The 25489-nt window shown below is 44.8% G+C and overlaps 1 protein-coding gene across 1 annotated transcript in view; it reads left to right on the forward strand.

The window, feature by feature from the left end:
• The first annotated feature begins 13487 nt into the window (after window positions 1–13487).
• Window positions 13488–25489, forward strand: part of TTK (TTK protein kinase) — a 78796-nt gene continuing 66794 nt past the window's right edge. Inside the window, exon 1 of the mRNA XM_074988871.1 lies at window positions 13488–13603. The gene's annotated coding sequence lies outside the window, so the exon portion shown is untranslated. The remainder of the gene's footprint in view (window positions 13604–25489) is intronic.

The following is a 25489-nucleotide window of genomic DNA, read 5'->3' on the forward strand; positions in this document are numbered from 1 at the left end:
TAGCAGGGCGCATGCCCCCTGGATGACTATCTGGAGGGCCTCCTCTTTCTGCTGCTGCTGCTGTTGCTGCTGGGGGTCCATATCTGCTGTGACTTGGCCTGCGAGAGTGTGGAGAGTACCCTGCAGACCTCGTGCTGTGCAGGCCGGTGTGTCTGGGATGGGCCCTTTAAAGGAGCAGCTTGCTGTTGACCCAGAAGGGCTAGTCCAGCCTGTGACCCGGTCCGTGGGCTTTCCTGGCCCCTTATTTCGACGGGGAGAGCTTATGTGTGTGGACGCTCCGCATTTCCTTCTGAGGAGGCTCCGTTCGATGTTCCCCGTCGCTACTTCAACGTTGAACGTCAATGGCACCAGCCCTGAAGGATGTGTAGACGATACACATGGAAGTAGCCTATTTCAATGTTCTTACATCGAAATAGGCTACTTTGATGTAGTGTGCTAGTGTAAACGTAGCCTGAATGTCTACACATGAAAAGCATTCTTTTGAAGGTAAATTGAAATAACGTGTCACTCCTTTTGAAAGAGCTCTTCCTTTCCTGTTTCAGGAAGAGTGCCCCCTTTTGAAAGCTTCTTTCAAAAGAAAACGTCTGTAGATGCTACATGGGCCCTTCCTTTTCGTCAAAAGAGAAGTTCTCATGGGGCCTGATTTTTCGATCCCTGGCCCACTTTTTGAAAAGAGTCGGGGGCTGTGTGGATGCTCTCTTTTGACAGAGCAGATTGCTCTTTTGATGCGCTTTTTTGTGTGTGGATGGCCCTTTCGAAAGAAGTTCTTTTGGAAGAGATCTTCCAGAAGGGCTTCTTTCAAAAGAGCTCTTTAGTGTAGATGTTGCCTTAATGAGCAGATAGGATAGCACAGAAAAGAAAAACTGAAGTACATGAAGTACTGTAGAACCTTTTTGGAAAAGGGAGAGCTTATACTGAATGGATGAGCTCTACCTTAGCTAAAGGAGAACCAATCTGCTGGTACAGAAAAATGTGGGGAGATCATTTGAAGTGAGAGCTGAGAGAAAACCAGGAGAGGCCAGGGAGTACTTCGGTTGGACATACAAGAATATCTCTATATCAACAGACAGAACACAACTTTATTTCTGGGAAAGGAACTAAGTGGCACATTAGTGAGTTCTCTCAGGATACTGGGCCAAAAATTGAAGTGATAAATATTTGTATATCAAAGCAAGCTTAAAAGCAAAACTAAGTGAAGTAGAATGCATGGCAATGTAAGACCTTGCAATAGTTATAGGCATTATTGAAATAAGTCTAGATGACAGAAATGAAGTAATTACTGCAATATTTGGCTAAAAACCTGTTCTACTTGTATAACTATCTTGTGCAGATAGTACTATTCCTCTATTCCCGAAGTACTATGAGAAACTAATGAGAGAAAAATTCCAGGCTAGATTCTTAGGTACTGTAAATCAGCATAGCTTTATTGACTTCAAGTAAAATCTTTATAGATCCTCTCATAAGAGTACAAATACATTAACACAGATAATACTGGTAGTGGTAGTGGGATCGTTACCCACATTCTCCATGCCCCACTGCCTCATGGGTTATCCTGGGAAGGAGAAAGGCTAAGGGAGTAAACCCTGACAGGAAATCCAGAGTGGAGTCCTAAGGCAGTTCTGAGCCAACTTCTTGCATTGATCCGGCAACTCCTGCAGCTGAGCTGGAACCAGATGTAGAGGTTATCCTCTCCTGTGGACTACATCAGTAAAGCCGAGAGGGGGGCACTGGCGTCTGGGCAGCCCAGGGTCCCAAAAAAAATTGCCCGGGCTCGCGCCTGGAGAGGTAATCCAGCATTGCTTAACAGCATTGAACCAACACGGGAGGTAACAGATACCGGTTATAAGCTCCTGCTCGACTGGTGTAGAGAATGAGCGCCAGGGTTGCCTTCAACGATGGGAGAGATTGTCGCTTCTCACTGGACAGTCACCGCCCGCCTCCAGCTGGGCAGCCCCCAGCCAGTAGGGTACTGTCCCGCCACAGTTCACCTGCCTCACTGGGTGCGTGAGGCTTAATGTTCCCAAACCTGACAACTGACTGAAATTTGAGCACCAGGCAAACCAATAAGAAAATCAACAAGAAAAGGAAACCAAAGTTTTAAGCTTGCTTGCTGGAACGTGCAGACCACACTGACTGATTTGACTGACGATCTTCAGGACATCAGCGACACCCGAAAGACCGCGGTCATGAATGAGGAACTGAAGAGGCTCCAAGTTGACATTGCTGCTCTGCAAGAGATGCGACTCGCAGATTTGGGATCTCTAAAGGAAAAGGACTACACCTTTTTCTGGCAGGGTAAAGCCCAAGAAGAACCCAGGGAGCATGGTGTTGGCTTTGCCATCAGAAACACCCTTCTACAAATGGTGGAATCAGTCATGGGCGGATCAGTACTTCAGGTCATACTTCAAACTTGCACCGGTCCTGTCCACCTGATCAGCGCTTACACTCCAACCCTGTATGCCACACCAGAAGTAAAAGACAAGTTCTATGATGTGCTTAGTACTGCCATAGCGCAAATACCTGCTCGCGAACAACTGTACATTTTGGGTGACTTCAATGCAAGAGTTGGAGCCAATCGTGACTCATGGCCTTCCTGCTTAGGCCACTTAGGTGTGGGAAAAATGAATGAAAATGGGCAGCGTCTTCTCGAACTTTGCACATGCCAAATCTGTGCATCACGAACACATTTTTCCAAACTAAGCCACAGCACAGAGTGTCATGGAGACACCCACGCTCGAAAAACTGGCATCAACTAGATGTGGTCATCATAAAACGTGATAATCTCAAAAATGTCGTTCTGACACACAGCTATCATAGTGCCAACTGCAATACAGATCACTCGCTAGTTTGCTCCAAACTCAAGGTGAGACCCAAGAAGCTGTACCACTCTAAACCAACTGGAAGGCCCCGCATTGATGCCAGAAAGACAGCAAACTCAGAGAAAACCGAAAAGTTCAGAGAGACCCTCAAGGAGAATCTGCGCAGGAGCCCTGGGGGTGCCGATGTGACATCCAGATGGCAGCATCTGAGGGATACAATTTACAACACGGCCTTGTCAGTGTTTGGAAGAAGAGCTAGAAACACAAATGACTGGTTCGAAGCTAACTCCGATGAGATTATTCTAGCCATCGAAAGAAGTGCGCTGCACTACTGGAGCATAAATGCTCACCGAGCCAGAGTACCCTGCAAGCACTCAGAGCAGCCATGAAAACAGTACAGCAGACAGCCAGGCGCTGTGCCAGCAACTACTGGCTCGGGCTATGCAGCAGCATCCAGACCAGTGCTGACTCTGGTAATCTCAGGGGAATGTACTAGGGCATCAAGAAGGCATTAGGACCCACCCAGAACAAGATGGCACCTCTGAAATCCAAATCTGGTGACGTCATCGCTGACAAAGCCAAACAGATGGAGCGCTAGGTTGAGCACTACTCCGAGCTGTACTCACGTGAGAACATTGTGGTTGATACAGCCCTCAATGCCATCGTGCTCCTACCAGTAATGGACAAACTGGATCGGGAGCCAACTGTGGACGAACTGAAGAAAGCCATCGACAGCATTGCGGTAGGAACGGCTGCAGGCCAGGATGGTATACCACCAGAGGTAATCAAGTGTGCCACGGACACCCTCCTGGAACCCCTACATGAGCTACGTTGCTGTTATGGGGAATCACTGGTATACATGCTTTAAGAAGTATACATGCTTTAAGAAATATTATTAGAAATTTTGTTCTCCTAGCTTAGCACTAGTCACTAAATTTGTTGAAGCCTTAGGCCCAGGTCAGGCTGACGTGAGCAGAATAATAGGGAGGCGGCTGCAAAACCAGTAGAAACTGGTTCTTGATGAGCAGAAAAGGAGTTTGAAAAGACAGCAATGAGAGAGGAATGCAAGGAGTCTGGATAACGATTGCTTGAAGATGATCGGGCGTCTACAGCAAGATCATCTTCCCAGCACCTGGATCCATCCAATTAGTAAGAGTGAAGACCCCTACTCAAATTAGGGGATTGGACTCTGGGCAGGGGCATGGGCGGTGTTACAAACTGTGGGGGTATAATTGTTAATAGTTTCTGCAAGGCGGGGTCCCTCCCTGGAGGCACCCAGCTCGAGCTGTACTTCTGTACATCAATAAACCTGTGTTTTTGATCGGGCTCTTAATGTAGTATTTGCAGGATCCTAGAGTTGGACCTAGCTCTGTTCTGGTGGCCGGTGAGCATTTCCATAACAGTTGCCTGTGCGGGAGAGAGGGAGAGGTTCTACAGGATACGCACAACGCTAACATTGTAACCTTGTATAAGAACAAAGGAGACAGAAGCGACTGCAACAATTACCGTGGAATCTCCCTCCTAAGCATCGCTGGTAAACTGTTCGCTCGCGTCATCCTTGGCAGACTCCAGAAGATTGCTGAGAGGGTGTATCCCGAATCACAGTGTGGATTCCGCGCAGAGAGATCTGCCATTTACATGGTCTTCTCTGAGGCAGCTGCAGGAGAAATGCAGGGAGCAGAGGAAGCCACTTGATATTGCCTTCATTGACCTGACCAAGGCCTTCGACTTGGTCAGCAGGGATGGACTGTTCAAACTGCTCCACAAGATAGGCTGTCCACCACGGTTACTCAGGATGATCCAGTCTTTCCACGAAGACATGAGAGGAACCATCCAATATGACGGCACATTATCAGATGTTTTCAGCATCAGGAGCGGCGTCAAACAAGGATGCATCCTTGCGCCGACATCGTTCGGGATCTTCTTTGCAATCCTCCTGAAGCACGCCTTTGGATCTTCAACAGAGGGCATCTTTTTGCACACAAGATCTGATGGAAAACTGTTTAATTTTGCAAGGCTGAAAGCTAAGTCTAAGGTGTGGGAAGTCCTCATCAGAGATATGCTGTTCGCAGATGATGCTGCTGTAGTGTCACACACAGAAGACCAGCTTCAGAAACTGCTGGATCAGTTCTCCAAAGCATGCAAGGACTTCGGGCTTTCCATCAGCCTAAAGAAGACAAACGTACTTGGTCAGGATGTTGCTGAACCTCCATCAATCAGGATTGACAACTATTCGTTAGAGGTCGTCCACGAGTTCGTTTACCTCGGGTCCACCATCACTGACACCCTGTCGTTGGAGACTGAGCTAAATAGGAGGATTGGAAAAGCAGCCACAACTCTGTCCAGACTCAGCAAGAGAGTGTGGAATAACATCAAGTTGTACGCCCCCACCAAAATGCAAGTCTACAGAGCCTGCGTCCTCAGCACCCTCCTTTATGGCAGCGAGTCTTGGACCCTGTTCACCCGCCAGGAAAAGAGGCTGAACGTCTTCCACTTGCACTGCCTCAGGCGCATCCTTGGAATATCGTGGAAGGACAGAGTGCCCAACACCACTGTCCTTGAGCAAGCTGGCATCCCAACCATGCACACCCTCCTCAGGCAGTGGCAGCTCTGCTGGCTTGGCCACGTCCACAGGATGAATGATGGAAGGATCCCAAAAGACATCCTGTACGGCGTGCTAGCCTTTCCAAAAGACCTCCCGGATGCCCCCAACTGCACTACAAAGATGTTTGCAAGAGGGACCTCAGGGAGGTTGACATCGAGCTGGACAGCTGGGAGGAGCTGGCAGACGATTGCAGTAGATGGAGGCAGGAACTACACCAGGGCCTTCAGAAGGGTGAGATGAGGATCAGACAGCTAGCAGAGGAGAAGTGAAGTGCTATCATGTCATAACAGCTACTGTAGGATTTAAGTGTATGCATACCTTATTAAGAGGGTTCTCATTTGGGCACTGTGCAGTCTAAGAGTTTTAAAACCCAGGTAGGCTACAAATGGAAATTTTGAAATCCTGCAACTAAACTCGAGCATTCTATGCATTTTTTTACTGTGCTTCCTGACTAGTACTCAGGCCTCTGAATTTTTAGAAGGAAGGAGGCAGTGTTTAAAAACTGTATAGATTTGGTGGGGTGCGCAGGGGAGGGGGGTGAGAGAAAAAAGATGCTCAACTATATAGCTTTCATTCGCTATTCTGGAGCCTGCTTCTTCACAAAGAGCCACAATGGATGCACCTGAAAAATAATAATGACAAGACAATTTGTCATTCTTATGGGCAGGTTTACGCTACAGAGAAAGCTTGAATTAAGGTATGAAATTCCAGCTAAGTTAATTACATAGCTAAAGTTGATGTACCTTAATTTGGACTTCCGCACCATCTCCACTAAGGGAGGTCAATGGGATTCTGTACTCCTGTCAAATTCCCTTACTCCTCATGGGGAACATGAGGACTAGGGTCAATGGGGGTGCCCTGTAAATTTGATTTAGCATGTTCCCAGTGGGTGACCTAAGTCGAACTCCAGAAGATTGACCATGGCAGAATCAAACTTCCTTGTAGTGTAAATATACCCTAATTTGGGGATATCTATCTCAAAGGTTGATGGGTATGGATAAGGAGCCAGAAAAAGACACTGTGTTGTCACCCTTAATAGACTTTTGAGCATTGCAGGAGAAATACTGGATGAAATGCAGATAAATTAGGAAAAAAGGAGTCCTTAAAAAGACTAAACACATATATTTGGGCATAAGCTTTCATGGACTGGAGCTTACTTCGTTAGATGGGTGAAACAGAAACCACAGTTTGGCAGGGATATATGCCCAGATGCAAATATAGGAGTGTTACTATCCCAATCACACTGGACCTGAATAGTAACAGAGAGGGAGCCGTGCTAGTCTATACACTAGCAAAACAAAAAGCAGCCAAGGAGCACTTTAAAGACTAGCAAAAAAGTTTATTAGGTGAGCTTTCATGGGTGAGCTTTTCTGTCCCACGAAAGCTCACCTAATAAACTTTTTTGCTAGTCTTTAAAGTGCTACTTGACTGCTTTTTGTTTTGGACCTGAATAGACTGGGAGTGCTGCTAACTTACTACAAAGATTAATTTTTCTCCCTTTGGTATACTTATTGATTGTTGGGAGTAAGCCACATCCACTCTGACTGAATTGACCTTTTTAGCAATAGTCCACCTCATAGTAAGATAACACATCCATCTTTGCCTGTGTATATGTACCTGCCAAACTGGTTTCTCCTTCGTACAACTGACAAAATGGGCTCCACCCCACAAAATATGTTAGTCTTTTAAGGTGCCACAGGACTCGTTGTTTCTGCTGAAGCAGATTAATATGGCTACCCCTCTGAAACGTGCCACCATGCAAGATAAATGAAAGTCGCTTTCCTATTGACAAGTCTGATCTGTAATGGAAAAGGGCCATTTATAGTCTGAATGGTGACCACAACACTTTACTAGGGTATCAAGCACTAAGAAGATGGTAAATTACACTCTGTTACACTCAATTAATTAATGGAACAGCATGGGAGGAAGTGGAGAAGAAGAAAATAGAAGATACTTATGCAGGAAAACAACCTTTAAAGGCTTTAGTTTCTGTACATACAGAGACTTAGAAACAACACTGACCAGGGAAGAGATCTGAATGGGACACTCCTTAACATCAGCTATGCTACCAACGAACACCTGTGTCTTGTCCATAGTTAATATGCTCCTGCTACTGGAAACATCTAATTACAGTCGATCCAAAATGAATGTTCTCTGCCTGAGACCATGAAGGTAGTAGTAACAGCCTTGTTTACTGAGACACAGATTCCATTGTAAGAATAATACAAAACCAAACCACAAGGCTTCACTTTTGTCCCACAGCTTTAGGGTACAAGCAGAAATCAAGAGAGCCAATATGAGTGGGATGTTGCCTTCACTAGTGTCATATGTAACCTGATGCTTTTAATAACGTTAGACCATGGTGTGTGCTTTACACTTTAATTTGCTTGGAATATCTGTAACTACAATCATTCTGTTGATCCCGAGAGTAGGAGAAGAGATGTTATTACTACGTTGAAAAGGAGAGTACATTGGTGAACGCTGTTTTTTCACTGGGCACTACAGAAGATACCTAAACAACCTGTCATTAATGTCATGGACTAATTTCACTGACACAGAGATGCCTATAAACACATACTTGAGTAATTATCACCAATGGCATAAGTTTCTAACAGCAAAGCCAATAACATATGAACAATGCTACTTCTCTTTACCCCACTCCCAATTCCTCTATTTCTTTGTTAAGTGCCATCTAGATGACGTTAACTATGGTAAATTTTAGCTGGTCATTTCTATGCTTACAGCAAGGCTGAAATTTGAGGACACAGAATTAGATGACATATCCACTATTTATACTGAGATGCTGTTTGTACACCAGGCTTCGAGCTTTTCCTTGTCTTTCAAAATAAGTCTCTTGTTTATGAAGATATATTCAATTCACATTTAGAAAGGTAACTGATACAGCTATGTCTGCCTGAAGCAATAGCTGTGGCAGATAGGAAATGTCCCTGATCATCTCAATGGGGTGTTAACACAGATACCTAATGATGAAAATGTAAATGTCATTTAGTAAATAGTTAAAGCTGATGTGAAAGCAGATGGAGTTGGAGCATTTTACAATGATCTGCATGAGAAGACATCTTATTTTGGCCACACAAAATTCTGACTGGAAGAGAACCATTTCTTATTTTTCCCCTTCCAATTGAGAAAGAGCCCTACCCCAGAGACTTAGCAGACTTTAGCAGAACATAGGAGCCCCAGCAAGGGAAAATAATCTCAAGGAGTACATATGAACAAATGTGCCAAATTTCTGTCGACTACTCTATTGATTGTGTATTGATCACATCACTGAGTTTCTTCAATTAGCACTGAAATCTGTAGGTTCTTGTCCCAAGATCAGACCACATATTATGAGAATTATTACAGCATGGAACCCTGCTGTGTACAGTTGTAACACACACTTTGGAAATTCCACCACTTATAATAATTTATTAACACATTTACAAGATTCACAAATACACCAACCCAGCAGGGCAAGTAAAGAAAATACAAAATGAATGGAGTAGCCATATACTTACACCATCTCTTGCAAAACAGTTATAATCTTCCTCATCTATCTTACCACCGTCACCCACGGTTCTCATTCTACAAACTCAGTCCCCACCCCCGGCCCCCAGCTCCAGGCTGGGTTACGGCTTTAATAGAGTGCTATACTGAAGCCACTCTGGTATAGTTTCAGCCCTGTTTCCTTATTTGTAGTTCCTTGCCTTATGAATGTTGCCCTACTCTGACAGGTTATAAATGCTCTTAAACCTCAAGCTTATTAGCATATATGTCAATCAGTTACCATGGCTTTCTTGTGGTCAGGTATCTGCTGATATCCCTAACTAAATATATCCCAAGATGCTGTATCTCATGATTACCTATTAAAAGTTTTCAACACTTGTGATTATTACAAAATAATAAAGCCTTGTGTCATCTTGTGACTTAAGGTTTAGCTTATTATGCTAACTTACTAAGCAACTACTTGTGCTTATACAAACTGCATAAGCTGTCCTTACAGGCCTTGGCTTACAGGTGTCTTGCACTTTTGCTATTTGTCAATTTAACCTTTATCCTTAACTTAACTGTTATTATTATAGGAGTATATGCTCACCTCATGGGCTACATTTCATTACCTTCAGATTGATAGCCTGTGCAGTTTTTGAATCTGGTTGTCAAAGGGGAGATGGCTGATGCCAATAGAACAGAATAAATTTGTTCCAGAAGAGGTGTCCCTTATAAAATTGTAATGTCAGGTCTCCCACACTGTTCTAACCAATAAAGAAAATGTATCTTTTAAATACACAAGAAGTCCAAAATAAACCTGAACTCTTAAGGCTGTAGCTACACTACCCCACCCTTTCAGAGAGGCATGTAAATTATGGCCCTTCAAAAATGTAAACAAGGCACTGGTATGAATGTTCAGCACCTCGTGTGCATAATAGCAGCCACCCAGCCCACTGAAAGTGCTGATTTTGAAAAAAAAATAACTGTAGCTGGGATTCCTTTGAAAGAGTGCCCCGATTTCAAAAGCACCCTTCTTCACAAATTTTTTTGGGAAGAAGGGTGCTTCCAAAATTGGGGCACATTTTCAAAGGAACGCTGACTACACATCTATTTTTATTTCAAAATCAGCACTTTCGACAGGCTGCGTTGCTGCTGTTATGCAAATGGAGCTCTGAATGTTCATATCAGCACCTCATTTGCATTGTTGAATGGCCATCATTTACATGCCCTTTCTGAAAGGGAGAGGTAGTGTAGCCACAGCCTAAGATGACAATTTTCAAGAGAGATTTCAGGAAAAACAGGGTGCACAAAAGACAAACGGGCAAAGAGGTTCCTAAGCATTTTGTCTAGTTGGGTGAGAGGAAACAGAAACCATTACTGACAATGGGGTTCTTTGCCTCCTCGTAGGGTTTGGCTTTAGTAGTAAAAATAGCCTAATAAAAAATCCAACTAACTATAAGGTGAGTATATAACTGGTTGGAAAACCATTTTCTCAGCGTAGTCATCAGTGATTCACAGTCAAGATTTGAGGGCATATTAAGTGGGGTCCCATAGGGATCACTCTTGGGTCCATTTCTGTTCAATATCTTCATTAATACTTTGGATAATAGCATAGACGCTATACCTGCAAAGTTTGGGGATAACACCAATTTGGGAAGACTTGCAGGTGCTTAGGATAGGATTAAAATTCAAAATGATCTGGACAAACTGGAGAAATGATCTGAAGTAAATAGGATGATGTTCAATAAGAACAAATGCAAAGCACTCCACTTAGGAAGTAATAATCAGTTTCACATATACAGAATGGGAAATGAGAACCTACGGAGGAGTACTGTGGAAAGGGATTTGGGAAGGGAGTTGTTGTATAATCACAAGCTTAACACAAGTCAATGTTGTAACACCCGTGCAAAGAAAAACGTGAACAACATTCTAGAACGTATTAGCACAAGTGTTGCAAGCAAGGCATGAAAAATAATTCTTCCACTCTTCTCCATGTTGATAAGGCTTCACATGTCGGCTGCCAAATTTCAGGAAGGACAGAAACTAATTGGAGAAAGTCCAGAGGAGAGCAGCAAAACATATTAAAGGTCAAGAAAAATCGTGACTTAAAGGAAAGATTGAAAAAAATGGGCTTTTTAGTCTAGAGAAGAAAAGACTATGAAAGGACACAATATTGGTTTTCAAACACATAAAAAAGGTTCTCACAAGGAGGGAGGTGAAAAATTATTCTCAAACTCTAAGGCCAGGACAATAGCAATAGGTTTAAACTGCAACAAGGGATGTTTAGATTGGATATTTGGAAAACTTCCGGTCAGAATCATTAACTCGAACAAACTGCCTAGGGTGGTTGTGGAATCTCCATCACTGAAGGTCTTTAAGAACAGGTTAGACAAACGCCTGTCATGGATGGTCTAGTTATTACACAGTCCTGCTTTGAATATTAGGGACTGGACTAGATGATTTATTGAGGTCCCGTCCAGTCCTACACTTTGATGATTCTATGAACCAGTTGAGTCAGCTGGAGTCTGAACAATACTTAATAACAGTCCAAATGGCAGGTATGTAGCAACAGGCCCTGAGTAATTCCACACACCCAACTCTATGTACACATACAGACAGAAACTGCAGCACTGAGTTCACAGGGCAGGAACAGAGAATAGTAAGCAATAAGCAAGAAGGCAACAAACACACACACACACCTGTCTTCAAGAGAGTTCAAGCATAACAACAATAAACATCAGCATCACTCAACAATAAAACCCTAGATTCACATGCTACATCATAAAATCTGATGCTTGTTACACATTCTTATTAATTCCTTTACCCTCTTGATTATAGTACCATTCAAACCTTGTAAAAATGGACTACTTTTTCATCTCTCATACCAGAACAGGCTATTTCAGCCTAACTATCATAAAATCATAGAATCATAGAATACGAGGACTGCAAGGGACCTCAAGAGGCCATCAAGTCCAGACCCCTGCCCCAATGGCAGAACCAAGTACTGTCTAAACAATCCCTGAGACACATCCATCTAACCTGTTCTTAAATATCTCCAGCAATGGAGATTCCACAACCTCCCTTGGTAATTTATTCCACTTTTTGACCACCCTGACAGTTAGGAACTTTTTCCTACTGTCCAACCTAAACCTCCCTTGCTGCAATTTAAGCCCATTGCCTCTTGTTCTGTCCTCAGAGGCCAAGAAGAACAAGTTTTCTCCCTCCTCCTTATGACACCCTTTCAGATACCTGAAAACTGCCATCATGTCTCCCCTCAATCTTCTCTTTTCCAAACTGAATAAGCCCAATTCTTTCAGCCTTTCTTCATTGGTCACATTCTCTAGACCTTTAATCATTCCTGTTGCTCTTTTCTGGACCCTCTCTAATTTCTCCACATCTTTCTTGAACTATGGTGCCCAGAATTGGACACAATATTCCAGCTGAGGCCTAACCAGCGCAGAGTAGAGTGGAAGAATGACTTCTCGTGTCTTGTTCACAACACACCTGTTAATGCATCCCAGAATCATGTTTGCTTTTTTTGCAACAGCATCACACTGTTGACTCATATTTAGCTTGTGGTCCACTATAACCCCTAGATCCCTTTCTGCTGTAGTCATTCCTAGACAGGCTGTCCCCATTCTGTATGTGTGAAACTGATTGTTCCTTCCTAAGTGGAGCACTTTGCATTTGTCCTTATTAAACTTCATCCTGTTTACTTCAGACCATTTCTCCAATTTATCTAGATCACTTTGAATTATGACCCTATTCTCCAAAGCAGTTGCAACCCCTCCCAGCTTGGTATCATCTGCAAACTTAATAGGCGTACTTTCTATGCCAATATCTAATTTTAAGGCATATAGAACCAAAAATAGTAATCAAGGTTGACAAATCAGAAAAATTATGGTATGGCTATGGTCTGAAGAAGTGGGTCTGTCCCACAAAAGCTCACCTAATAAATTATTGTGTTAGTCTTTAAAGTGCTACTTGACTGCTTTTTTGTTTTGATAGTATATAGACTAGCACAGCATTCTCTCGGTTATTAGCTAAGCAATAACATTCAAGAGGGGAAAGGAGTGAGAGGGACGGGCCGAAAGTCATATATTGCGTGCCTACGCCCCGCCTCCACCAACCAACTGCAGCCCGAGGGGCCTGGGTGCTGCACAGCGCCAACACACGCAGAGAGCCCGTCTTAGCTCCAGGCCCAAGCTGTGCCACCAACCGGTTTCTAAGGTCCAGGCAGCCCCACCCTCCCTTCCCAACCAGTCGTTCCAGCTGCAAACCGGCCGTCAAGCAACCTCTCTGCTGCCTGAACTGAACGGGGAGGGGAATCACGTGGCTGTTTCCGCAAGGGGTAATAGGGCAGCGCACCAGGCGGCGCTCGCCCCCACACGCCTGGATGCCGGGGCTCGGGACAGCAGAAGAACGACCCAGCCACCCGCCGTGTGCTGCGCCAGGCCTTTTCTCTCCTCTCTCGTGGGGCGGGACTAAGGGGGGGGGCTTAGCGCCTCTTGTCCAATCGGAACTGAGCTCTGGCTGCGCCTGGAGCCGAGCCCGCCAATCCGAGCCCGGGTTGTTGGGCGGTGACGATATTCAAACAAAGAGCTCGGGGCGCTCGTTTCTTCTGGCCCAGGTCCCGGGCCTGAACCTCTCACCGCGGCGCAGCGCTCGCCCGCCCGCCCGGCCGCCGGCGGTGAGTGCGGCCCCCGGGGCTTTGGCTGCCGCCGAGACAGCTCGCGGGCGGGGGCAGTGACGCGGGCGGGGAGCGAGCGTTTCCGTGGGGCCGGTCTCTCCTCCCCCTGCTCGTTTCCCACGGCCGGGCCGGGCCGGTCTGGTCTCTCGGCCGGGCCGGGCCGGTCTGGTCTCTCCACCGGCCCTTCCTTCCTGTCGCCAGCCGCCCGGACGGGCTGCGAGCTGCCCCTGCAGCCTCTGGCGGATCAAGGCCCCAACCCATCTCGCCCCCCCACCCCCCCCCAGAAGCCAGGCGCTGCCCTTCAGGTATAGCGGCCTCCTCCTGCTCTGCATAAGCACCCCTGCACGGCTCCCTGGCTTGTAACGGGTGTAGCTACAGATGGCGTCCTCTAGTGTAACCGGAAGTGTCTGATGTGGGGCTAGTCCTGGGGTCTGCCTCGCCTGTCTCCGTGTTTCCTATCCTCCTATACAAATAAATGCTCTTCATTATTTGTATTGTTCAGCTCGCACATGGGAAGCCCTAGCCACGGGCCATTGCAGTAGGTGTTGCGCAAATTCAGAACAAAATCAAATGCACCTATCTGGTGGCCCCTGGTTTCTCATGAGCCCAAACTCTAGGGTTATCTGTCCTGGGTAAGGCTGTTACTTTGTGCCTAGGAGTACAGTGTTTGTAGAATGGTGGTATAATAGGCTGCATTTTTCTGTGTCTGCTAGTGCCTGCAAGGGTTGGTGGGAACTCTTCATCTGGGCCATGTTGAGGACTTGAGCATATTGCAAATGTGACAGACACACTTGGACTCATGGACATCAGTCTGCCATTTTAATAACTTTGAAGACCATCTTTCTCAGCCTTTTTCTCATTACTGTTCAGAGTCTGATATGTCCTCTTTAGCACAGGTGTAGAAGAGTTTAATCTAAGCCCTGTGCAGTATTGTTGTCCTTCATGTGCCTGGTAACCACACAACCAGCCCATCTTTTTCTCACTCTGATGGCTTGTCCTTCTGAGACCAGGTCTATGCTACACACTTATTTTGGTATCTCTGTGTTGCTCAGGGTTGTGAAAAATCCACACCCCAGGGCAATACAGTTATATCAACTGCTGTTCCTTCTTCCCTCACTCCCCCCCACCCCATGCTGTGTTGGCAGGAGATCTTCTCCCTTTGACATAACTGCTACCTTTCACAGAGGTGGAGGTTTAAGCTGACAGGAGATCTCTGTTCTGTCAGCTCAGAAGACCTTCATCAGAGTAGTGCAGTTGCATCCCTGCAGCTATGTTGATGCAAATCTGTTGTGTAGACCTACCCTGACTCTCTTGAGAAGTGGTTTTCAACTTGAGTGCCTCTTACAGCCCAATATGCGAACAGATGTGGCTCGTGACATCTTCAGGGTCTTATAGTGTGGATGTGGTGCACATAACGCAGAGTACCACATATGTGGGTTACCGTGGTAAGCAGGTTGAGGACCACTGCTTCAGAGGGCAGTTGAGGTGCCAGCATCCAGAAGTCTTCTGGATTGGGGATGTCAGGCTTGAGACAAGTGATCTACTGCCATAGGGCTGAAACATCTTCCACGGTGAATAGCAGTCTCTGAAGGAAAAGGAATATAGGCCAGCGTCATTCTTATGACTGGTGTCTACTACTACCTTATGGTAATTCACCACCAAAAGACAAAATAATGCTTGAACTAATGAAGTCCCCTTTCACCCTGTAAGTTTTATTGGTATTATTTAAAGTCCCTGATCTGTACTGCAATCAGAGAGTCTTTTCTCATTTAGACTAAGTGCATGCCCATTCTCTTTCCACCTTTAAGGTAAGATGTCTTTCTGGACTAAAGACCTTCACCTACCCTAAGTTGTGTGATTATTTTAAAGACAGGAAACAGAGGGTTGGCATAAATGGTAAATTTTCCAAATGGAGAGGGGTAACTAGTGGTGTCCAGCAAGGGTCAGTCCTAGGACCAATCCTGTTCAATTTATTCATAAATGATCTGGAGAAGAGGGTGAACGGTGAGGTGGCAAAGTTTGCAGATGACACTAAACTGTTCAAGATAGTCAAGACAAAGGCAGACTATGAAGAACTTCAAAGAGATCTCATCAAACTGAGTGATTGGGCAACGAAACGGCAAATGAAATTTACTATAGATAAGTGTAAGGTAATGCACATTGGAAAAAATAACCCCAACTATACTTATAATATGATGGGGCTAATTTAGCTATAACTAATCGGGAAAGAGATCTTGGAGTTATCGGGGATAATTCCCCGAAAACATCCATGAAGTGTGCAGAGGCCGTCAAAAAGGTAAATAGGATGTTAGGTATTATTAAAAAAGGGATAGAAAATAAGACGAGGTATCTTACTGCCCCTATATAAATCTATGGTACACCCACATCTTGAATACTGTGTACAGCTGTGGTCTCCTCACCTAAAAAAAGATAATCCTGGCACTGGAAAAGGTTCAAAAAAGGGCAACTAGAAGGATTTGGGGCTTGGAACAGAAAAGAGGAGGCTGAGGGGGGACATGATAGAGGTATATAAAATTATGACAGGTGTGGAGAGGGTGAATAAGGAGAAGTTATTTACTTGTGCCCATAATACAAGAACTAGAGGACACCAAATGAAATTAATGGGTAGCAGGTTTAAAACTAATAAAAGAAAGTTCTTCACTCAGCGCATAGTTAACCTGTTGAACTCCTTGCCAGGGGAGACTGTGAAGGGTAGGACTATAACAGTATTTAAGAAAGAGCTAGGTAAATTCATGGAGGTTAGGTCCATAAAAGGCTATTAGCCAAGGGTAGGAATGGTGTTCCTGGCCTCTGATTGTCAGAGGCTGGAGATGGATGGCAGGAGACAAATTGCTTGATCATTGTCTTCGGTCCACCCCCTCTGGGGCACCTGGCACTGGCCACTGTCAGCAGACAGACTACTATGCTGGACGGACATTTGGTCTGACCCACTATGGCCATTCTGAAGTTCTTATGTTCTTATATCAGGTATCTACTCTTCAGCCACTGTTAATGATAATCTCAGCCATGTGAAGGAAAGTTATGTGGAGTTTGCCTGTAAGATGCTATCATAGATACTGGTCTCTTATAAATGTTGGGTGCTTAATCTGGGTTTAAAAGCCCTTTCTTTTAGATCATGTCTAACTTTGCTAATGCCACAGTTTCAACTGGGAGGGATCATTAAACTAAGAGCCCTCTGGCTTTGAGTGGATGGAGGCCAGTGGTATGATATTCACTATGCAACTTAAGCTCTGAAACTTGCTTCCTATCCTCTGACTTAAGGCTGGATTTTATTACTTTGAAATTCTGAAAGGTCCACTTATTTTTCCGTCCTTGGACCAGGGTGAATTGTAAGTTGAGTAATCAGATGCAGGAGGTATAGTGTGGTAGTTGGGCTGATTTGAATTGGCAAGGAATTTTATCTTTTGATCTTGATTAGGAATAAACTGTACCCAGAACTTGGAGTAGGCACATCTTAAGTGACACAAATATTGAGCAAACAATGTTGCTCAATGTTTTTGTTATTGCTTATGTCTAAGTCAACAGCGTGAATGTTGCTTATGACCTGAAGGAGATATGGGCAATAAGTGGCCCACTGGCTGGTGTAGTTTGCCAGGGAGTTTCTGCAGGTACAGCTGCTCGCAACTCCTGTTGGCTGCAGTTTGCCATTCCCAGCCAATGGGAGCTGCAGGAAGCCATGGCTCAGGGGCTAACCTTGGCAAATCATTTTCAGCCTGAAGGCTGCTTATTGCTCCCCTGTTGTAGAGCTTCTCCCTTCTTTTTGCCTTTCTGTGTTGTGTGGACTTGTGTTTTATTACTTTATTTTACAGTAGTACTTGTGACAGGTTCAGGGTGCATTGTGCTAACTGCTGTACAAGAGCATAGAAGAACAGTCCTTTTCCTAAACGCCCAAAGTGTAATTTGCTGCAAGATGTAGCAGTGCCCATAGAAAGGAAATGGGGGATAAACGAAAGAGTGTACCATAATTACCGGCCAAATAACATTTCTAATGAATGCAATTTGAATTTTGAAAGGGGTAATTTCTTAACCAGTTAACCTAGGTAAGGTGCTACTGGACTGCTTTTCAGTTAAAAATCACTTGAGGATATATATGTTTACTTGAGTTACGGATGTTAAATATTGGTTAAAGCAGTTAACCAGTTAGACAATTTTAATTATATCATTTAACAGAGGGCACTCTGGGTCGGGGGGCAGGGGCTACTCCAGGCTGGTCTGCCTGCTGCAGATGGAACTGAAACTACTTTGGTGTAGGCAGGGCGAGGGCCCTGGCCCCCTGCAGCTGGAGTCCCTGCAGATGACCAGTCCAATGCAGCTGAGGCTGCTGCAGTCTGCGTGGCTGGCTAGTTGCTTGTTTTGGTAAGGTCTGGTTAACCAGTGAGTTTTCTGGTAAACTCAATGCTTACTGGGTTACCAGTTAACCTTTTGCATCCCTAACTTGAATAGGGCAGGTATATTCTGAGACATTCTGTGTCTTGATTGTGTGTGACACTGAAAACAATAGTGTCAAATTCACAAGAACTCTCAAACAAGTGGTTTGTTTTGTTTAATGGTAAACCAAACAACATTTCAGTAAAAGTCTTCTATGGGCTATTCGTTTTGTCAACTAATTCAGTGTGGTAGGTTGTGGGAAACTGAAGGCCTTTCTGAAGAAATTTCACAGCTCTGTAATTTCATTTTCAAGGATATGGTTAGAAGAAGCCAACGTAGGTATTAGATGGTGGCAGAAAGAGCCGTTTGAGTTCTGACTGTTGAGAAGTGGTGAAAGGCTGTAATAATCTACAGAAAATTCCATAATATTGTTCCACCAAGGGCTCATCTACTCTAGTCCCCTCCTTCAAAGTGGGCATGTAAATAAGCCAGATTGGGGAATAACAATGAGGTGCTCAGTAGCCTAATTCCTTCCGTGTGAACTTCAAAGTTAGCAACTTCAAAGCGCTGGCAAGCTGTGTAGCCACCGGCACTCTGAAGTACACTCATCCCTTGTTAAACAAGTACTTTATTTACGAATACTCCTTTAAATGAGGCACACATTTACCTACCTTAGTTCACTCTACAAGTGACCTCCCCCTCCCTGTGGCTCCAACTCCCTAGTCTGACACACCCTCTGCAGCCCCAACCCACTGCAGCCAGACCGCCCCGCAGCCCCAACCCGCTGCAGCCAGACCCCCTCCTGGCCCTGCAGCTTGACTACCCGCTTTCCCCACAGCTCCAAACTACAGCAGCCTGATACCCCTGCCGCCTCCATGGCCAGACCCTGCCACCACTTGACCCCTCCCTCACAGCCCTAAACAGTGGCAGCCCAGCCCCACAGCCCAACTCGCTGCTGGCTGCAACCCCCAGGGCCAGAACCCCCATCTACTGCCGCCTTTAACCCTCACAGCCTGACCCCCCCACCATCCAGACCCCCTGCCTCCACTGCCTGTAACCTCCACAGCCAGACCCTCCACGGCCCCAAACCACAGCAGCCACACCCCCTTACTGGCCCTCAGCCAGACCCCTCTGCTGCCTGACCCCCGTGGCCCCACCACCTGACCCTCCCCCCCACGGCCCTGCAGCCCCACACGGTGGCAGCCAGACCCCCTTACCGGCCCACAGCCAGACCCCCTGCCACCTGACCCTCCCGCGGCCCTGCAGCCTGACCCTCCCATCACCAGCCCCAAACCATGGCAGCCTGAATCCCACCCCCCCACCTGCCACCAGATTTTAACCCTCCCTTCCGCTCACAGCCCCAAACTACCCCCAGCCTCTAACCCTCCCCAACTCAAGGTTCACTCACCTTTCAAAAGCAGCACCACCTGCTGCCACTCCTTCCCCAAGTTAGGAGCCCTAGGAACCTATCAGAGACATTTACATGTAATTTAATAGGAATTTAGTGTCCCTCTTATGAGTTTCTGCCTGTGAGCAGAAAGTTGGGAACCAGTTGTGCTTGTATAGCAAGGGATGAGTGTACCCACGCAACTTTGGAGTCCCCTTACTCCCAAAATATTTTCCCCTTTCAAAATTAAACTATCAAAGTAAGTAATACTCAAAGTAAACAAAATTGGAACATAAGGTAAGTTCCCCCCCATGGTATAGTATTTTAGAGGGTTATGTTTAACTGTTTTAGGTATATCTCCTTGAACTGACCATGTATGTCTGAAGCTTTTATACACATGCTGCTTGGCATTCTTTGTCTTCTTACACAGAGCAGAGGACAGGCTTCTCTTGTAAACCACTTTAAGAATTCAGCCTATGAAAAGGCTTATATTTTAACAGTTTTCTTTTCTCTGTACTAATTTCTGGGTCTCTGTTTCATATATTGTAACAGATAACTAAGTGACTAGGCTTCATCTGTTGACTTTTTTGAATATTTTTAGTAATCCAACCCAGCTATGAAGGAGGACTGCATATATGTGTCTGAGGCTATGTCTGGAATATCGACCCTCTCAGGGTTGATCTTGAAGGGTTCAATTTTGTGCGTCTGGTAGGGATGTGCAAGATTGACCTCTCAGGGGTCGCAGTCAACCTTTGTACTCCTCGAGAGACGTGAGGAATGAGGAAGGTTCCATCGACTTTCCCCAGTACAAACAGCCATGTTAGCCAAGTGCAGATATGTTGATTTAGCTATGCAGTTGCCGTAGCTAGAACTGCATATCTGTGGTCGAATTACTTAGCATAGTGTAAACATAGACTGACATAGACATAGAGTTTCTCTTAACTTCACCCCATACAAGAGAGGTTTACAGTTATGATCCAAGATTCCCAGTCTCTCTAGCCAGAAACTATTCTGAATTTTCCTGCTTTTGTCTCCTTTCATGTGTAGGTAGAACAAAGATAATTTTTGCTGCTCTGCAAAGATCTTGAAGCCTTCAGATTCTGTAGCATTTGCTGCACTGAAAATGGAAATAAGATATTGTAGCAACCAGCAAGAAAATATTTGGGAATTGTCTAGGTTAAGATCTGAATTATTTGAATTTTTTTCCCCCCAAAGGTGCTGAATATTTGGAGCTCTCAAGCACTTCAGCTCTTCAACTGAAGTCATGAATGTTCACCATCTTTTGAAAATAGTGACTTGGGGTAACTGTAAGCCTGGAGAGCCTAGACCAAAAGACCTTGATGAAGCAGGTCTTTGCCCACAAAAGTTTATGCTCCAAAATATGTTAGTCTTTAAGGTGCCACAGTACTTCTCAATGTGTAAATCAAAAGAGAGACAGAACACAAGACCAAAGATTGCTATAAGAAGGTAGCAATTACATAGGAGATAAATGTGTAAGTGGGAAATGGTCCTGTATTGTAGAGAACTTGGCTTATATACAATCCCAGTGGACTTTGCTAATAGAAGGATCTGATTCTTCACTCGTGTTCCCTTTACCCGGAGACCTGTCTGACCTTAAGGAGTCCTCTTCCTCCCTCCCATGTGGCAAAGTCTTTGTAATCCCCAAAAGGCCAGGATTCTTGTCGGGCTCAGCCTGTAACTCAAATCAAATACAATTTATTAAACAGCTACTTATGGCAGGCCCCTTCTCCTCAGCATCGATCCTTCTGGCAGTGTTATGACTTCCCTTCAAGTTTGGCCTGAAAGGCCTCTTAGCTGGTGGCATCTCCCTGCAGAGGGCCCTTTCTGCCCAGGACCCACTGGCTCTACTCAGCTGCTTACTACGCTTGGCACTGGACTTCAGCTCCATTCTGTCTCTGCCCTGCTGTTGTTCTTCCTCCAGCTCAGCTCTGCTCTGTGGGCTGCTTCTCTGTGGTCCTGGCTGCCATGTCTCTGCTTCCACATGGGCTTGAGTTCCTGCCTTCCTCGTAGCTCAGCCCTGCTCTGGATCAAGCAGGTCCAGCTCAGATGGAGAACAGAACCCTGGCATTAGGAAATGGCCAACCAGAAACCCCATTATTGTCTAGTAGGAGGCCCATGGTCCCTTTACATTTGAAACATCTTAAAAAGGACTGGTCTAAACTTACTTGGCAGAGAGAGATTTTTTTTTTTTAATGTTTATAATCTTACTAGCAGGGGATGGGAGTGGGTGAGGCCGGGTATGCTTTGGACAGCTGTAAGAATCAGGGAAGGCAGCTGGAAGGTCTTGGGAGGCTTCCCAAGGCTTCCCATGGCAGCAAAGGTGGTACTGGTGGGGCGGGGGGGCAGGGTTGAGCTGCCCATACCTGGTGTCTCATCAGTGGGGGTGAGGGAGGGTGTGTGTGTGTGTGTGTGCGTGTGTGTGCGCGCCTGTGCTGTGTGTCCTGGAGGGTCTGGGGCCAAGAGGGCTCCCCTGTCCAGTGGTGCAGCTGATGGGGCAGGTGTAGCATACCCTGTTCAGATGCCAGTGCATTGGAGAGCCCTGTTTCTAACTGGCCAATGTTTTCTTCAGCTGCTCCCAGTTGTCACTCTGCAGTATAGCTGTTCCCTGTGCTTGCTTCCCCTAGGGTCCAAAAAAGAACTATGTGAATTCATGAAGATTAGGTCCAGCCATGGCTATTAGACAGGATGGGTTGGAATGGTCTCCCTAGCCTTTGTTTGTCAGAGGCTGGAAGTGAATGCCAGGAGAGGGATCACTTGATGATTATTATACCTGTTCTCTTCACTCCCTCTGGGGCATCTGGCATTGGCCATTGTTGGAGGACAGGATACTGGGCTAGATGGACCTTTGGTCTGACCCAGTGTGGCCATTCTTGTGAAGTATGAAGTCTCTGTGCCCCTCCCTTTTCATCTTCTGGAAAACCATGAGATTCCAGGCACTTAGTTTTTCTGGCACAACCAAATCCTGCCCTAGCCTTCAGTTAGGGTAAGCGCGAGCTGCATGCTAAATTTGTTGGTCCTAGCTCTTGCAGTTTAGAAGTTCTTGAACAGATGTCTCTCAGACACATTCTAAAATATACTTTCTAAATTTAGACGTCACAACCATTTTTAAAGAGGGACAAGGAAGAAAGTTAACAACCAGAATGTAATTTTGGAAATAGCATAAGGAATACTCTAAAATTAGAAAAACTATTGTTAGTCAAATGATGGCATGTGAGGATGGATTGCCACTGTCCTGCACCTTGTGTAAGCATGTATGCAAAATGTCTGGGGGGTGTGTGTGTGTGTGTGTGTGTTTAAACCTACACACTTACTGTACACAAGTATAAACACTAAGATAAAATTCAACTCAGTGGACAATCAGAGCAAATCTTTCCAGAGGACTAATCAGAATGATAGATTAATTGCTCATCTATTGTAAGATTTGAATAAACTTAATGATAATTAACTCATTTAAAACTTTATTTTGATAACAGAATAAATGAAAACAATATAAAATCAAATTTATGTTGCAACAGATTTGAGGCTAACATTACCAAACATACTTTTAAAAGTTCAGGGCATGAATTTTAAGTATGTGAGTGCATAAATGTATCTCAGAAAATTAGTGTTTAAAAAGTCATAGGATTTGCATATCTTCTACTTGGAGAGTGAGATAGAAGGCTTGACCAAACTTGCACATTTATGGTTCTGAAAGTCTGTTTGCAAGTCGTTTTATACTGTTTTAAAAATGTGATTCTTGTAACATGTAAATCTAAATACTTTTTTGATTAGCTGCTTGACAATCAAACTGGTACACACCAGTGCGATTATTTTGTATCTTTGCAAAAGTGATGTGACTCAGTGAGACGCTGCTGGTTTTTATTTTTTTTTTTTTAAGAAAAAAGCTAAGGAACTGGAAACACTAAGAACAGTTTTCATCTTCTGGGGTTACATAATAGTTAGCATGTACAGTGTCTTAAAAATAAATCAGAATATGAGCCTTTTAATAACCCTGTTAGTTAAACACTATAGATCCTTTATGAGATAGAGCAGGAGTGGCCAACCAGTCAGAGACTAAGACCCAAAATAGCTCTGGATAGAGTTTAAAGAGCCATATATGATATATTTATTTTTATATATCTATATCTTTGCACTCTTTCCACAGTTACTGTGCATAATTTATTTTGTGTTAACTTATTTTGAACTTGGTGCTGTCCCCATGACACTGAATTTCTAAACAAGTGGCTATTTTGAAATTTCTGCTACCCCCCTGTATGATGGGGGCGGGTACCAGAACAAGAATAGCCGTGTTACTTCGAGCACATTGTTTAGCCATGGAATTGCTATTTTGAGATACATTTGTATCCCGAAATAGCAGCTATAATGTAGCCATAGCATAACTGGTTGGCCACTCCTGGTCAAAGAAATATAATTAGAGTGGTGGGGCTTTAGAAACCAATCAGTGGGCTATATTTTGTGTGCTATATATAGATAGCTAGATCAGATGGATATAGTGCATAAAATATAGTCTGCTATTAAAGCCCCTCCTGCTCTAACACAGTGCACGTACCCTCCCCCAGTGCCAGGCACCCCTAGTTCCCCCCTACTCTAACCCAATGTGTGGGTGACCCTGGAGCTGCTGCCACAGTCATGCACTTCTCCCTCCAAGCACTGGGGCGCATGCATGGAGCAGTGGTGAGCAGGCCATGTGCACAGCTCCGAGCAGGAGCTGCATTTCATTGAGTAAAGAGCCATGGGTTGGGCACCCCTGAAGCAGAGATTTTAAGAGGAAGGTTGGTTTTACACTAGAAGCAAAAGATTGGGACTCGACATTTGCTTTCTGCCAGAGATTTTGTGTGACTTTACATGAATTGCTCTTCCTCAGGTTTTTGCCTTCTGTACAATGTATGCTTGTGTGATTTATACAAATATTTTAAAATGTGTTTGTTTCACTTAATGGCATTAGATGTTTTTATTAGCATTTTTAGATGATAACATTCAGAGGAAATGTACTGAGTCATATTCACTAAAGAATAAATTGTCCTGAAAAATTTAGAAGTGCTATGGCATTGAATGACATTGGCCACGCTGCATTCAAAGAATGTTCTTAAATATTTGTGTGCGGTAAGCCCTTGAAATGCGCTAATTCGAGTTGCACTTAATTCTCATTAATGCGAGTTAAGTGCAACTCAAAATCTTGCTCCTACTGTCCCTACCTCAACCCCCCTGTTATGGCTTCTTCCCCACTTTAGCAAGAGAAATGGAGAAGTGGGGGCCAGCAAAAGTACCTTCAAAACCTTATTTACCAGGTTTTGGTATAAACTTCCCCCAAAAATTCTAAAAAAACCCTTAGATTTTGGGGATAAAATTTGCTGCCACCACCCAAGTAATAATAAGGAAATCAGGGAGAGACTACTTGGGAAATCTTAGCCCCAAAAGTAAAAACCAGGACACAAACATTAACCAATACCAGGTTAATAAAAAGGAAAAGAGAGAATTTTTATTACAACAATATTTATGTTGCAAGCCTTATGCCTATGTGGAAGAGTCACACAGTAAAACACATGAGGAGTTTTTACCATGGGCCTAGAACTTAGTTACAAGGAGAGTAAAAGAACATTTTTAAAAAGTGCACAGCCATTATTAGATCCCACTTCCCACACCATAAAATAGTAAAGCCTAATGGATTTATCTAAACTTTACCCTACTTACAGAAGATTGGATGGCCTGTTCTTGGAGGGAAATATTCTCTCTCTCTCTCCCTCGTGGCTGGAAAGAAGAAAAAAGAACAGAGAACAGAAGAGGGAGGAGCCAAAATTTAATTTTTACCTACATTCCTATAGGCTAACCCCACCTGGCTAAGGAGGTTAACCGTTTTATTCCCAGGCTGCTGGCTAACCCTTATCATGACACCACCCCCGGCCCTGCGCGGCCCCAGTTCAAACCCCACACCCCTAGCCCCGTTTATCACCTGCTTATGGCTCCAGCTCACCACCCCTCATGCATGGTACCAGCTCAACACCCACCCCCAGCCCCAGTTCAAACCCCACACCAGCTCACTGCCCGAGCATGGCACGGTTCAATCCCCCCCGCCCTGGCACTGGTTCAAA

Source organism: Carettochelys insculpta, chromosome 3, assembly GCF_033958435.1.
Source record: "Carettochelys insculpta isolate YL-2023 chromosome 3, ASM3395843v1, whole genome shotgun sequence".
NCBI lineage: Eukaryota > Metazoa > Chordata > Testudines > Carettochelyidae > Carettochelys > Carettochelys insculpta.